Here is a 17,396-nt window from a genome sequence, read left to right on the forward strand (position 1 = left end):
CCTTAAAAATAAATGCAGAGATTAAATACTAATGGCTGTCACAAATGTACTTTGGTCAGCAGTAAATAGCACAGTTATTCCCGATATCTAAACTCTCAAGAATAGAAGGTCCCTAAACCTGAAATATTCAATGATAACAAAACTTTCTTCACTCATCTGTATGATCCTCCCATGTCTCTACCATGGGCATGCTGCAAGAAAAAAAAAATAACTGATCGAAATACAAAGACGTATTAATGGGCAAAGGGAAATGAGATACATTCAGTCCAAGATGTGAATATAGATCTCATTGGTCCTCCAACACTATTCTCCCATCAGCAGAGCAAAGTATTTAAACTAGATGGTGAAGCCAAACCAAGCACTTCAGAGTGAATACCTACTACTGCAGAATAAACTGGCAACCCATTAACATTAAAGAAGTTACTGGATTACCAACCTTATCATTTTGTAATAAGAAAGCTCTCAGAAAGAAAATCACACCAAGGTTATTAAAGCAACCTTTCACTTGGCCTCCTTTCATGACAAATAACATACATTTTTATGTATGACTGAAACAATCTCAAATTTATGGTAGAAAAACAAATAAATATTTTTTTAAACTCCTGATCCTTCCAAGTGCTTCTTTTTTTTAAGAACTAGAACCACTTTATTTACTCACTCATTCACATATTTACTGAGTGTTTGTTGATATAATGCAATATTATATGCTATTATTCTTTACACATAGGCTTTTTTCTTGTTGTATATGATCTTTAACAAAAGCCAGGTATTTGCCTGAAGAAATGTAGTGTTCCTACGTAAAGGAGTTAAACAAATAATCTAGGAAAAACTATGGTAGCTAACTATAGCCATTGGTACCTGTGGTGGATTGTCAGATTAGCTTCCAATTCTTCCTTCCCTGCCCACAGTCCTTGCCAAGGTTCATCATGCGGGCAGAATATACATCCCATTCCATTGACTTTGAACTTGAATGCATGACTTGATTTGACCAGTAGAATGCCAGCCAATATGACATAAGAAGGGGCTTTAAATGTTTTATGTTGTTTTGCTAGCCCTCAAAAACTTCTGTCATTTCCACGATGAGAGCGTGCCCCAATTGTTACCAAACAAAAAAGGGAGGTCAGCAACCCGCCGCCATAAAATCCAAACTTGAGAGCAGATGCTGGTGAAAAAAGAAAGAGGTTTTATTAAGGTGCTGTGTGATCTGGGAGAACAGCGAACCCCTGTCTCAAAGCTCATCTCCTCAGCAAGACCAAGAAAAAAGGTAGTGTCCAGAGTTCCTGCTCCTTTTTAAAGTACAGTCTTTTGGAGCCTGCAGGTGGCTGTTAAGCAGTCATCCAGGTTGCTTAACTTGTTCCCAGCTGGAACCTGTGTATGGAGCCCAAGTGGCCATGAGTCATGTGGCTGCTAGGGCTGCAAGGTGGCACGAACACATCAGCCAGTGCACCATCAGGTGGGCAAGATGTGAAAGAGACTCCCTCTTAGAGATCATGGAGCAAGAGAGCATCTCTTTGTTCCCCTGGGACGATATTAACTTCATGCTTCAGGTGGGCCCACCTCCTGACCAATACCTTCTTCCCTCAGGCTAAACTGACAGGCCTCTTTGGCCCAGCACCTCCCCCTGCCACCATTTTGACTTCTGTGGCCCAGTGCTGCCTTCCCTTAGTCCCACCCTCAATCTGGTGCTGGAAAGGTTGGGGGGAAGGGATTTTTCCCTTATCCAATTATCTTGCTAGCCTTTTGGGCGCTCAGTGTAAGAACCGCCCCCACTACCATCTTGGTTAATGGGGAAACCCCCATGGTGCTTCTGTCAACTCTGCACAAACACACACACACACACACACACACACACACACGCCCTAGTACCTGCATGCAGCAGGGACCACCAAGAGAGAGTGACCAAATCAAAGTCCTAGGCAAAAGAGCCCAGGAATGCTCCCCCATGGCTTCTCAGGCCGCCCTGAAGGAGGCCTCAGCAGGAGGGACCAGGCAGCTGCAGCCCAGGGCAGGGCATCTCCACCTGGGGCTTACAAGGCATTTACTCAGTTCCCCGGGCAATGGGGCCTCATGCCCCACAGAAGTGCAACCTGGATCTCTGCTGGGAAATTCAATGCCCTGGAAGTGACCCCAGGCAGTTTGCAAAGCTATTCTTTGGCTGCACCCCCTCAGCACTTCAACTTTTAACCTCCAACTTCCATCTACAGGTAACACAAGTAGCCAGGGGTCCCAGAATGAGACAGGTGGCGTACACACCTGACGCAATCTTGAACCAAGGCTACCTGAACCCAGAAAACTCACAGGCCCATTGAGCTTAGAGACAGAGAGGAAGGGAGGAGAGAGGGAAAAAGAAAAGGAGAGAAGGAGAAAAAAGCTTAGGAAAATAAAAAAGTGAACTCCTTGGCTATTAGGTAAATGTAGTCATTTCACACAGACAACTTTTATTGATTATGCATTTTTAGGGCCAAACATTTAAATATGGCTATAGAATAGATTATAAATTATACCAAACTTTTTTAAAAGTATATTTTATTGATTATGCTGTTACAGTTGTTCCAATTTCCTTTCCCTTTGCTCCCCTCTGCGCAGTACCCACCTTCCCTCTAGGATTCCTCCCCCCCTCAACCCCCGCCTTAGTTCATGTCCATGGGTGTACATATAAGTTCTTTGGCTTCACCCTTTCCTATATTATTCTTAACTTCTCCCTGTCTATTTTGTACCTACCAATTATGCTTCCTAATCCCTGCACCATCTCCCCATTTCTCCCCCTTCCCCCTACCAGCTGATAACCCTCCAAATTATCTCCATACCTATGATTCTGTTCCTATTCTGGTGGTTTGCTTAGTTTGTTTTTCTTTTTATTTCTTTAGGTTCTGTTGTTGATAATTTTAGGTTATGTTTTTGAGTTTCTTGTCACTTTAATGTTCATAATTTTGATCCTCTTTTTCTTAAATAAGCCCCTTTAACACTTCATATAATAAGAGCTTGGTGATAATGAACTCCTTTAGTTTTACCTTGTCTGGGAAGCACTTTTTCTGCCCTTCTATTCTAAATGATAGTTTTGCTGGATAGGATAATCTTGGTTGTAGGTCCTTGCTTTTCATCACCTCGAATACTTCCTGCCAGCCCTTTCTTGCTTGCAAAGTTTCTTTTGAGAAATCAGCTGACAGTCTTATGGGAATTCCTTTGTAGTTAACTCTCTGCTTTTCTGCTGTTGCTTTTAAGATTCTCTATCTTTAACTTTTGGCATTTTAATTATGATGTGTCTTGGTGTGGTCCTTTTTGGGTCTAGCTTGTTTGGGACTCTCTGTGCTTCCTGGACTTGTATGTCTATTTCCTTAGCCAAATTTGGGAAGTTTTCCTTAATTATTTTTTCACATAAGTTTTCAATTTCTTGCTCTTCATTTTCCCCTTCTGGCACCCCTATGATTCAGTTGTTGGCATGCTTAAACTTGTCCCAGAGGTTCCTAAGCCTCTCCTCAATTTTTTCAATTCTTGTTTCTTCATTCTGTACTAGTGGACTGTTTATTTCCTCCTTATGTCCCAAATCATTGATTTCAATCCTTGTTTCCTTCCCTTCACCATTTGTTTCATGTGGACTTTCCTTCATTTCAGTTAGCATAGCCTTCACTTCTTCCTTTCTGCATTTGCCATACTCAAGCATATCTGCCAAGTCCGTGAGCATCTTTATCACCAGTGTTTTGAACTCTGCACCTATTAAGTTGGCTATCTCCTCGTTGTTTAGTTCTTCCACTGGAACCTTGATCTGTTCCCCCTTTTTGGCTCTACTTCTCTGTCTCCTCATCTTGACAGGCTCCTGTGTTTATTTCCCTCTATGTCTTAAGTAGAGCTGTCACTCCTGTTATGTTGTAAAAGGCGGAGCCTTAGGTATTCATCAGTGTGGGTGACCTGTTTCACCAGGTTGTGACACTGTATGTGGGGGAGGGGTCTGAGAGGGAACAATGATGCTTGCTCAGCACTTGCCCCTTTTCCAGGCACTGCTCCTGCTTCCTGTATGGGACTGGCACCCCTCTAGCTATTGCCCTGGTGTGGATCCCAGAGTGTGTGGGTCTGTATATGTTCTAGGACCGTGGAGGTCCTCACTGTCAGTTTCTTCCTCCACCCCTACCCCCACTGGTTTTCACAGTCAGAAACAATGAGGCTTTATTTTCCCCAGCACTGGAACCGTGAGCTGTGCAGTCTGATCTGGTGCTGGGAGCAATCCCCAGGTATCCTTCTCTACTTTTTGTAATGTGTGACTATGCTTTCTGCTGGTTGGCCACAACTGCTGTTACTGCTTCCTCCATACCGTGTCCTCCCCACCCTGGCTCTGGCCCTCCTCCCTGTCTAGATGAGTATTTCTTCATTATATCTTTGTTTGGTGGACTTCTATGCATCTCGATTTTCTGGAACTTCTGGTTGTCTTCAGTTTTGAAGTAGTTTTACTCCTTAGTTGTGGAGGGAGATGCAGTATGTCTGTCTACGCCTCCATCTTGGCCGGAAGTCTAAATGTTATCAAACTTGATGTGAAAAATATAGATGATGAAAAGTGGAAGCTGCAAGGGAAATAGAGAACAAATAAAAAGGGAAAGGTGCTTTAAAAACCTTTATTTTGAGAAATGCAGAATCAAATATATTGTCTGTGGTTGCTGGAACAAGCAATAAAAGTTTAGCCTATTTTTTAAGTGTAGTCACTATATTAGTTTGCTAGGGCTGCCATACCAAAATACGACAGTCTGGGTGACCTAAACAACAGATATCTATTTTCTCATAGTTCTGGAACATAGGAATCTGAGATTAAGGTGTCATCAGAGGTGATTTCATTCTGAGGCCTTTCTCCTTGGCTTGCAGATGGTCACCTTCTTGCTGTGTCCTCACAAGGTCTCCAGGGGCACACATTTCTGGTGTCTCTTTGTGTGTTCAAATTTCCTCTTCTTATTAAGACAGAGTCAGATTGAATTAGGGCCTGACCTAACAGCCTCACTTTACTTTAATCACCCCTTTACGGGTCCTGCCTCTAAATATAGTCACGTTCTGAGGTAGTACGTGTTAGGACTTCAACATATGAATTCAGGGAGGACACATTTCAATCCATAACAATCACAAATGTATTTAAAAACATGTGTTAAAATAGCAATATCACCATATTCAATGATAGACAGAGGGGGAAGTGAATAGTTCAGTAAAGTCTAAAACTGGCAATATGGGGCTAATCCAGGGCTGCCACATGCAGCTGTGCAGTTGTGCAGGGTATAATTGAATGTGGCAGTCCTAAATGACCACGAGAATAGCTAGCAAGATAAACAGTTAAAAAGTTAAACGTACTTTGCCCTGGGGAACAAGAGTGGGATTGAAGAAGAAAGAGGCTGACTTGTTTTTCATTAAAATAAAGAAAAACCCACTCCATGTGTACATATTACTTGGATAAGAAATTATTTTAAAAAACTGAAATTTAGGAAAACTAATAAATAAATAGTTCACTTGTCCTTTGCTTTCTCCCTCCCATTGCCCTATTTCCAAACCTTATTATCTCTCAAATAGACTATGATAGTCTTCCAAATGTTTTCCTCACCTCTAATACCCTCCAACTCATCCTGCAATGCCTCTAGAATGTTCTTTCTCAAATAAAATTATGACGATGTCACTCCCCTGCTTCAAGTATTTCCATGATCCTGTCATCCCCTGTGTAATGTTCCTTAACATGGAGGATAAGATTTTCCATAATCTGATTCTTGCCTTACTCTCCAGTCTCTTTTCTGACCATCTATTATCATCATTTTATGTCTTTCCAAAACGAACCTTTCATTTAGCTGTATTTGCCTTTAGTCTCATATTATCTGGCTGGAATGTTCTCTCCTCTTCTAAACTCCATCCTCCCTCCCCTCGACTCATTGCCTTCATTTGGCTTAGCCTCTTCTTCTCATCCTTTAATCCAAGTTTACTGGCTTCAGACAGACTTTATGATAGGACTTGGTTTCTCTCTCTCGTTTCGTGAGCTCTCTGTTTTGGCATCGGCTTCATTCTCAAACCCCATGTCGTTTGCAAAATGATTGTAGCACATTTAGTCAAAAAGAGCAAGGATCTCTACAGCTCTCATTGTTTTCATTGGCCCTGACTACTAATCCCAGGGGAGTGCAATGTTCTCATTGGCCAGCCCTGAGTCACCTGCTTAAGTCTGCAGTCAGGAGACGGAGTCAATTCTATAAGAAGTGCTGTATAAATTGGGAATAGGAAAGGGAATGATCTTCAGGGAAAAATCAAGGTATAATTTCTCAAAGGAAGGTCTACAAATATTATGCAGCAAACACTATAGACGCATGAACACAGGCACAGATTCTGTGGCTTAACACCGAAGACCCAGCACTTAGTGCAGCACCTGACAAATGTTAGGTGCCCAAAATGTTCATTGCATTTTTATGTGTGGGGTCTTCTTTCTGACTAAAATATATATTTTATGATACAGTGTATATCTTAAATATTGACATTTGAAAATTAAATCACTTAGTTTATACAAATGCAAGTTAAGATATTTCTGTGAAAATGAACAGTATTTTTATGGCTGTATATAAATTCTAATTATACTCAATTTGCAAAATAAAACTGTTACACTTTTATATATACTTCAGTTTTGTTTGAATTGAAAAAAATAACAAAAAAATCCATCCCAAAGTAGTTGACATTTTAGAGAGCTTTTTATTCTGTTTTATTTTTAATCTTTCTTAAAAAGTGCCTGGAAACGAATGCTTTAAAAGAAAATGCTGCTTCGGCAATAAATTTTACATAATCCTCAAGGTGCCAAAATAAACTCTTGCATCAAGGGATTCAATTTAAAAAAAAAAAAAAAAAAAAAAAAGCCTGCTTTTTAAATGTACAAAAAAGCACATCTGAAGATTTATTCTCAAAAGTGAGTATGTGCACAGCTGACCTCTTTGAGGAAAAAAGGTGTGCTAACAGGCATTCTATCTTAGCAATTGAGATTCTCCCAACAGCATGATGCAACTATTTCATTAGCTGCATTTGGGTAACTGGATTCTTCTCACTCTCCCTAATCCTTGTAGAACCTATCTGGGCAGCTCTTTAATGCTACCAGGCCAAATTCTTTCTTCACTTTTTTCCTGCCAAGTAGTACCATAATTGTCATCAAGATGTGATCATCTGTTTCATATTGCTTTAACTCATGCTAAATGATAGCACCAGTGTGATTTGCCATTTTATTCCAGCTCTTATTCTTGAAAATTGAAAATATGTGAACACTTTTTTTATTCCTTTTTCCAATTCGTAAGACTGTGAATAAATTAACATTGTCCTGCTTGATGCATTGTACTATTTGATTGAAGGAAGAAGGATGACTAGAATGAAAAGAAGGTTTTTAAGAGAGGAAATTGGTTGGGGGAATAAAAACTACTTTATAGCACATAAAAGCTTTCACAGTCCAGAAATGTTCTGCCCAATTTGGTAGCATCTATTCACTTGCGACTAGGAAATGGGGCTAATCCGAATTGAAATGTGCTGCAAGTGTAAAATACACGTAGAATTTTGAAGATGGTGTGAAAAAAAGAATGCAAAATATCTCTTTAGTAACTTTTATATTACATGTTGAAATGATAATGTTTTAGAATTATAGAAGAATAAAATATGGTCTTAAAATTAATTTTACTTTTTGAATGCAACTACTAAAAAATTTGAAATTGTATAGGTGGCTTGTGTTTGTGTCTCACGTCATATTTCTATTGAACAAAGCTAGTTTACAATTAACACACCAGGAAATAAAATGGTCAGAGATAAGATATATGGAGATAAAAAGTCATATGTACATTAACAAGCATTCTCAAATGTTATTTTCTGTTTTGAAAGGCTTATCTAGAGGAATATCCATCTCTCTAAAAGAGGTCAGGGTAAAGGAAATGAATTTTTTTCAATAAAATGGCTCTTTGTTTTGGCCTGCCTAGATATCTATAGTCTCTTTTTTATTTTTATTTTTTTGGTAAGAGTGCCCTGGTGTTCCTTTGAGAAACATCTCTCTCTCTCTCTCTCTCTCTCTCTCTCTCTCTCTCTCTCTCTCTCTCTCTCTCTGCTTTTGAGTCCATGTGGATAACAAAGGCCCATGCATGATTCATTCCAGAATTTGTCATATGACCCAGTCCTAAACAATCAAAATATTCCATTCTCCTGTAGGAACTTGATGAAAGAGTCCCTTGAGATCTACAGTTTCCTGCTAAAAGATATACGTAATTTCAGTTATAGGTGTCCTGAGAGCAAAGTAGGGTAGATTCAGCAAACTTTTACTTAATAATCTGTGTTTAGTCTATAACCTTAGCCCTTCCTTCTACTGTGCTAAAACCTATAATCTATCCAGTCCAACATCACCCAAAATATAGTTCTGATCTGTTGCAGGAGTTGGGATAGAAATGCTTGGCTGCCCGTGTAGAGAGGGAATCTAGAGGAATGAGCTGGTGGTTCTCAGAGCTTCTTATACAATCTTTTAACCAATCCTTAGGCTTTTGGCCCTGCTCTCACCTCTGACTGCTGTCTTGAAATTCTATTTCTTGGGAACAATGGAGAAACAGAGATTGGAGGAGACCAATGATATTCAAAATAGTTGCTGAGTTTTATATCTAGATTTCTTTTCCTTTCAAGTTTCTCCTGTAGAGTTTAATGACTTTAGTTTATAAGAATAAGATCGAGTGATTTTGCTTATTAAATGTGAAATCTGATAATAGGATAATATTAAACGTCTTTACCTTCCACTGTTGTGTAAGTGATTATTAATTACAATTTAAATTTTATTATTAAAACTTAAATCTTCAAATATTATGTGATTTTGACATATTGACCACTGAGTTAAAAGGTGCTAAAGCTATACTAATGTCATATTTAATTCCTTTCTCTTCTTTATAAGGGTAAGTAATAGTATAATTGAACTGCTTCATTCTTTTCTATATTTATTTCAACTCTATTCTCTAGGTGAATATTAATATGAACCCTTATCATATTTCATTGTTTTAATAAACCTTTTTATGATAATAATTTTAAATGAATGTATTCAGTTCACTGGATTTCACTTCAGAGCTTTATTGTTGGGCTTCTTCATCATGAAATATTGGTATTTTGTACTATTTTCATATCAAAATAAACATTTTATGTATGTTATAACTGAAGACCAAACCCAATGCATTATCAACAGCATGAAAAGCAATTTTAAAATTCATAAATTATTCATATTTCTGTTCCTTAAGGCATTTTAGTAAGTAAAGTGATATACTGTATTTATATAAAACATTGTAGTTTGTTTTATATTAGGGGTTTCAACAAGCAGAAAGGCCAGATGATGTTAATTCCTTGGTTTGAAATATAACTCCTATAAAGTGCAAAGATGCTACCTCCTTTTGTCATTTTCTTGACAATAGAGATGAAAAATAAGTTTGGATTTATGAATAGAATGGTGGTGGGTATAGGGGTACAAGAAGACCTGTATTTTTTATAGTTTTTAAAATTGCATTGTTACCTTTTCATTTTAATTTAACAAAAGTGTCTTTGGTACAACTAAAACATAGAAGGCAAGCACACAGAAATGATGAATACCTAGGCCTTGATTTCATAATGTACAAGGTAGGAGAGTGAAACAATAAGATATATTCACAGATACTGTAACTATAACACATGGAAGAATATGAGACCCATGAGAAAAAGTATAAATAAAATGTTCTAAGAGCATGGAAAGGAGTAATGATCATCTAGTTGGGAAGTATTGAACAATTTCCATGAGAGAAGAATAGCATGGACGTTTCAGATGAGGAGCAGCAGAAACCCCAGGGTGGCTGAGTGACCATACTAAATTCTGTGGGACCATGCTTTTGTTTGTCACTATCCTTCCCCAAATATCAGGGCCCCTCATGAAAATCAGATGAAGTCCAAGTTCCTCAATTTCTGATTCTTTCTGAAGCAGTTTTATCACATTTTCTGCTTTCCAGTATGAAGTCGTAGTTCAATTTGGAAAGACAAAAATTCAAATTCCATTTCTACCATAAATCAGCTGAGTGATGTTGGACAAGTTAACTTCTCTGATCCAATTTCTTAATCCCTTTCCTGTGATATGGGACAACAATAATAGGACTTATTATATATGATTATGATAAAGGTCAAATGAACTAATAATGTATGTCAGAGCTCAAAAAATGATGGCTTAATTATAGAAAAAAAAAGTCAAGATTAGGAATCAGGATATCTGATCTGTACTTTGGGTACTACTGCTTTTAAGCTGTGTGGCCTATATAAATTGCTTATCCTGTCTGGGCCTCAATTTCCCTATCTGCAAAAATAGGGGCTTGACCTAAATGATCTGTACTCTCTCTAAATTGTAGTGGTATAAGTGCTGTAGATGACATTTTTATTTGACTTTAATATTGAACTATGCAATTAGATTAAATAAAGGAAAAAGTTGCCACCATTAGTATATAATATATTGAAATGTTATTAAAAGGCTGAAAATCAAATTATAATGAGTTAAGCTAGGAGAGTGATTTCAAGTGGACACAGAAAGAGTAGCGACAGATCAGGTTCTATTATCATCTACTGGAGTGTAAGAGAAAATAGATAGTAAATGGTATTTAAAACAGTCAAATGCCAAGTTCAACAGTATATCATTTTGTTTTAAAAAAGAAAAGAAAACATGCTCATCCTGTTAATTGGTTATCCTGATAGTTTAGAGCCTGAGTATTCCTAATGCAGTAAAAATTCTATCCAACTAGAAGATATTTAATATGAAGATGGTAACAGGATGTAATAGTAATGTTCTAAAAATGCCCACTGGTTGAACTAAACAAAGAACATAAAGAACAAAAATCTGAGATACCATCCTGAGATGTGTGACAGCATTAGATCAACTATGATGCCTTTTTTTTTTCTTTTTGGTACTCTAAGGACAGTCTTGGAATAGGAAATATGTTTAAAAAATGAAATACATCGCTGTTATATTTCTGTCTCTTCAATTTTTATTACCTCTTGTGAAATTTTATCTTCGTTCCCTACCAAATGTATAAAAAAGATGTTGATGGTATTTGGAAATGCATCAAGAAGACAAAATCATTCACCTATTTTAAATATCTCTAATACTTAACTACACTATTGAAATTAAATGCATCAGCAAGAATAGTTGAGATGACCATGTCCTTAGAGTCCGTGCTCCTCTAAGAAAAACATTGCTACTTCTAGCCAACATGATGGCCTAGACAGACACACTGCATCTCCCTCCACAACTAAGAAAGAATACAACTACCTCAAAACTAGAGGCAACCAGAAGTTCCAGGAAATCGAGCTGTATGGAAGTCGAACAAACAAAGATATAAAGAAGAAATACTCATCCAGACAGGTAGGAGGGGTGGAGGCAGGGCGGAGAGGACACAATGTGATGGCAGCAGCAGCAGCAGAAGCAGCAGCAGCAGCAGCAGCGGATCAGTGGAAAGTGCAGTCACACATTTTAAAAAGTGGGGAGGGACACCTGGGGAGTGTTCCCAGCTTCTCACCAGACTGCGCAGCTCACGATCCCAGCACCAGGGAAAATTAAGCCTCGTTGCTTCTGACTGTGAAAACCAGTGGGGGTTGGGGCAGAGAAGAAATTGCCTGTCTCTCAGCAGAATCTGCTTGTTTAAAGGGCCCCCATGGTCCTAGAATGTCCGCAGACCCACCCATTCTGAAAACAACAGCCAGGGCAGCAGCTAGAGAGGTGCCAGTCCCATATGGAAGTGGGAGAAGTGCCTGGAAAAGAGACGAGTGCTGAGCAAGCGACATTGTTTCCTCTCAGACTGCTCCCTCCCACACAGTGCCACAACATGGTGAAACAGGTCACCCTCTATTGACGAGGAAACCTAAGGCTCCACCTCTTACAATGTCACAAGAGCGACAGCTCTACCTAAGACATAGAGGCAAACAAACACAGGAGCCTGTCAAGGTGAGGAGACACAGAAGTAGGGCCCAAAAGGGGGAATGGATCAAGGTTCCAGTGGGAGAACTAAGCGACGAGGAGATAGCCAACCTAACAAACGAGAAGATAGCCAACCTAACAGGTGTAGAGTTCAAAATACTGGTGATAAAGATGATCACAGGCTTGACAGTATGGTTAAGTATGGCAAATGCATAAGGGAAGAACTGAAGTCTATGCTAAATGAAACAAAGGAAAATCCACACAAAACCAATGGTGAAGGGAAGGAAACTGGGGTTCAAGTCAATGATTTGGAACATAAGGAGGAAAACAATAGTCAACCAGTACAGAATGAGGAAACAAGAATTGAAAAAAAAATGAGGAGCGGATTAGAAACTTCTGGAACAACTTTAAACATGCCTACATCCAGACCATAAGGGTGCCAGAAGGAGAAGAGAAAGAGGAAGAAATTGAAAACTTATGTGAGAAAATAATGGAGGAAAATTCCCCATATTTGGTGAAGGAAATAAATATACAAGTCCAGGAAGCACAGGGAGTCCCAAACAAGCTAGACCCAAAAAGGACCACACCAAGACACATCATAATTAAAATGCCAAAAGTTAAAGATAGAGAATCTTAAAAGCAACAACAGAAAAGAAGAGAGTTGCCTACAAAGGAGTTCCCATAAGACTGTCAGCTGATTTCTCAAAAGAAACTTTGCAAGCAAGAAAGGGCTGGCAGGAAGTATTCAAGGTGATGAAAAGCAAGGACTTACAACCAAGATTACTCTATCCAGCAAAGCTATCATTTAGAATAGAAGGGCAGATAAAGTGCTTCCCACACAAGGTAAAGCTAAAGGAGTTCATCATCACCAAGCTATTATTATATGAAATGTCAAAGGGAGTTACTTAAGAAAAAGAAAATCAAAATTATGAACATTAAAATGACAACAAATTCACAACTATCAACAACTGATTCTAAAAAATAAGAACAAAATCCAAATGAGCAGACCAGAATAGGAACAGAATCATAAGTATGAGGATCATTTTTAGGGTTATCAGCTGCGAGAGGGGAGGGGGAGAAATGTGGAAATGGTGCAGGGATTAAGAAGCATAATTGGTAAATACAGAATAGACAGGGGGAAATTGAGAATAATATAGGAAAGCGTGAAACCAAAGAACATATATGCACGACCCATGGACATGAACTAGGGGGTTGGGATTGCTGGAGGGAAGAGAGGTACTGGGTGGAGGGGAGCAAAGGGGAAAAAGTTGAAACTACTATAACAACATAATCAATAAAATATACTTAAAAAAAAAAGAAAAACAATGCTGAGAAAACTTTGGCTCATAATCATGGATGAATCTAAAATGTTTGCATAAAATTTAACATAATGATAATGTAGCTGGTAAGAAACTTTCTAAGGGGGCTAGTGTTCATGTCTTAAATAATTCGTTGATCAAATTTGTCTGACTTTTAGATCTCTGATCAGTGCAGTACATTAGAGTTCAGAACTAAAGAAAAAGTAAAGTGTGATATTTTAAAAGTAGTTAATAAATTTATTCAGAAATGCCTTTTCAGCATTATGAATCACTTTATCATTTATTAAGACTTCTAAACATTATGCCTTACAATTACAAATATCTAGTTCATACAAAAATGTTTAAAATGTTAAATTAGAAAATGTGTGTTATTTTTGTTACATGTTGATAATTCATAATTAATAGGTATTTTACAACTTTAATAGTATAGTGGATCGTTTATATTTTGTTGCAAAGTAAGATAATAAACTGTAGTCATACCTTCTATAATTTCAGATTTCTCTACTTCAATAGTATGAATATTTCAAACTACTCCAAATTATGTGTATCTTTATATCGTATTATCCTAATGGACCTGAGATTGCGAATTGACATCCAAATAGTCAGATAAATCAAGAAACTATTAATTTGCCCTGCAGTTTATATCTATACTTGGTACTATATTCAAACTCCATAGATGTACTTATCAGTTTTAGGTAATAGTGAACTTGATGGATATTTATAGTGGTTTTATTGAAGTAATGAGCCCAATTTGCTCATACCTTTCTGTATCCATGCCATTTGTTAGTATCTTCCAGACTTTGGGCTGGTCATCTGATTTGCCTTGGCCAATGGGACAATAGCAAGCAAACTTAATGCAATAAATACTTGAAAAGCACTTACACATTAGTACTTATGCTCTTGTTGTGCTTGACATGCTGCCACTATGTAAATAAGCTCTAGCTAGCCTCTGAGTGGTAGGACACAGGAGACACATGGCTCAGTCATTCCCATTACTTCAGTACATGGGATCTAAACTCCAGACCAGAGTGAAGCCATTCTAGCTCATGCAGCTTCCAGCATGAACAGTCCCAGCCAAGATCAACAGAACCTTGCCAGGTCAGCAGAACTACCCATCTGAGCTGCATACTTTCCAGCAATAACAAATGATTGTTCTTTTAAAACACTAAGTTATGGATTGTCTTATTACACAGCAGTAAACAAATGATACATTATATAGGAAATAAATTACACAACAAGAACATCTTTCCAAAGAACACTAACTTTTCCCTTGGAAGTAACTAGATTTCCAGGGTAGGAGACAATATTGGATATGTGATCCTCTTCTATCATTGGATTAACAGATATCTGCCCTAGAAATTTTAGAGATATTATATTCATTGATTTTGTTCATTAATATTTCTATTCTCCCTTCTTTTGAGGAACATGGTAACATTACACTTAACCATCTGCAGTAGACTACAAAAGTGACTGTGGATTATTATTTTTTCCCTCTATCCACACCCTTTAGCAATGTGACTTTCAGCTCTTTCTGTTAGAGTTAGATTCTACTTCCTCTCATTGACTCTGGGCTTAACCATGTGATTGCTTTAGCCATGTAAACTGGATGGAGCAAATGTGACCCAAGCTGAATCTTTAAAAATGCTCACACATTGGGGCTTACTCTCTTGCTGAACTTGGAACGCTGTGACTGCCACCATGTAAACAAGCCAAAGCTAGCTTCATAATGATGAGGGACAACTGGCCTGCTTGCTCTGTTGTCCCAGATGACACTCAGCTCAACCTCAAAACAGATTTGCCACTCTAACAGGAAGCTAAACACAAACGCCTGAGTGAGTCTGGCCCAGGCCAGCTTAACATAAACAAATTGCCATTCCATAAAATCATGAGCTAAATAAATAGTTGATACTTTAAGCTATTAAGTTTTGAGGTGGTTGGTTACACCTGCAAAGCTCTCTGGTCTATAACTCCTTTGAAGTTAGGCATGGCCATATGATTTGCTTTACCCAATGAAATATGTCACTTCTGGCAGAAGTCTTTAAGAGCTGGACAGTGATTTAACGTCTTCTTTCTCTTGTCATGGTAATGGGGGAGGTTCCAGGTGGTGGATCACCATAAACTTGGGTCCCTAAATGGACATAATACAGTTCTCCCCACCCTTCTTCACACTGATTTTTGGAGGACATATCGTTTAAGAAATAAATCTTTGTATTAAGTCACTGAAATTTTGAGTTTCAGTTACTAGAGCATAACCTAGTCCATTCTATCAGGAAGTTGGTACCCAGATGGAGGTAGAGTTATGACAGTGGAAAACGTAAAATACGTGGCTGTAACTTAGAGACTCATTGGGTGGTGGTAAGAAAACTATTGTTAAAGGCTGGAAATTGAGTCATCCATGTTAACTGTGGTAAAATATCTGCAAAAACTGTTCAGATGAGTCTCCCACTCTTCTCCTTTACCATGTTTATTCTGTTCCTGTCCCACCACTGTATGTTGAATGTGTGTGTATATGCATGTATGTGCGTATGCATGTGTGTGTGTAAGCAGAGAGGAATGATCCTGTCTTCTCAGGTCTCTATAACAAGAGAAGACTATTCGCATTCTAATATAGGGACTACCAAGCATCGCCCAGAGATTCTGGAGTTTGAGATAAATTCCATTACAAAACAGAACTTGTGGATTGTCTCACTTGTGATAGGAGTGAGTGTATTTTGTAGTATAAGGAGAATAAACTGTAAATTGCTGACTAGAAAGATGGATTGCAGTAATCATTGGTGCTGTTCACCAGTAAATTCTGGTTATCTTTCTTCTTCACAAATAACAGGATTACACTTTCAAGCTTCCCCTGAAGATAGACATGCCTCTATAATTTGCTTTTATCAATGAAATGTGAGTGGAATTGACTTGTATCACTTTCAAGAAGAAAAAGTTTGCCATTTGTCTTCCTTGGGTCTACCAGGCAAGTGGAGAAGTTAAAGTTATTGGGGCCTTCCTCAGCCATCTGGTTCCTTGTTGACAATGATCTGCTGTGAAGCTCTATCCCTTGTGCCCCCCAAATTTTGGATCCTTTGTTACTGCTTGTTATTGCACCATAAACTAGCCCATCCTAACTAACAAAGGTTACTGTATAAGTGATCAGGAAGGCTACAAATGCTGATCATCTTGGCAATTATTCTGAGTGGAATCAGTAACTGAAATCATCCACTGATAATTCCTAAAACACCTTCACAAAGTGATTTTACTTACTTTTCCAATTGTGAACATTTTAGAAAGGTGATTGAGATTTTAAATTTCATTTTCTTAATCTGTGAAAACATAAAACTACATCTTCACTATCGAGAGGTAATGATGAGCAATTAAAGACTTCCTTGTATGGAAAAAAAAAAAAAAAAAGGAAAGGTGGATAGGATAAGCCGCAAAACAGGGAGGGTGATACTAAACTCAGAATTCATAGAAGTTTCCAGGAAGAATTAAAACATATTTCTCACATACTTGTGCATAAATTTCCACTAATAGAACTTCTCAGTAGACTTTGGGTTCACCCCCCTGCACATATACAGAAATACACGCACAATGACTGTGATGTAAAAGTAAAAAATCTCGTTGAAGTTTAGACGCGTATTTAATGAAAAGTTCTCTCTGAAGAAGAAAACATATTTTCTCTAGCATAGTGGAGAATTCATTCCATAACATTTGTAAAGTGCTAAATCCCATGCCATGCACTGTACTAGGGTCAGGCAAGTGAAGCATGTCATGTCACAGAACTCTCAGTGGGTCGCTGTTCTCTCCAGGAGTTTACATTTTGTAGATGATAAGAAGTTTCCCCTTTGGGGGTTTTCATCCAGTCACACCCAATTCCCCCATAACTAACTTTCGGTGAAATACGCCCCGCACCTTTTCCCTAATCCTTACAATTATTCTCAGTTTCCGAGATCTTTTTTTCCTTGGAAACGGATGTTACTGCGGGACCTCTCTGGATATTCGGCAGTTATTTGGGATACAGCCTAATGACCAGCTTGCTCCATCCCTGCAGCTGCGGGAGGACAGTGATCCCCAAAAGTTTCCAGCACTTAATGCGCCAAGTGCAGCTTGAACCATCAAGAAGCGGTCAACTCTTGACGGTTTTCACCGCCCTTGTACAGCGGAACCTTAAAGAGGCT

This window comes from Furipterus horrens, unplaced genomic scaffold (assembly GCF_987537825.1).
Source record: "Furipterus horrens unplaced genomic scaffold, mFurHor1.1.pri manual_scaffold_2, whole genome shotgun sequence".
Lineage (NCBI taxonomy): Eukaryota > Metazoa > Chordata > Mammalia > Chiroptera > Furipteridae > Furipterus > Furipterus horrens.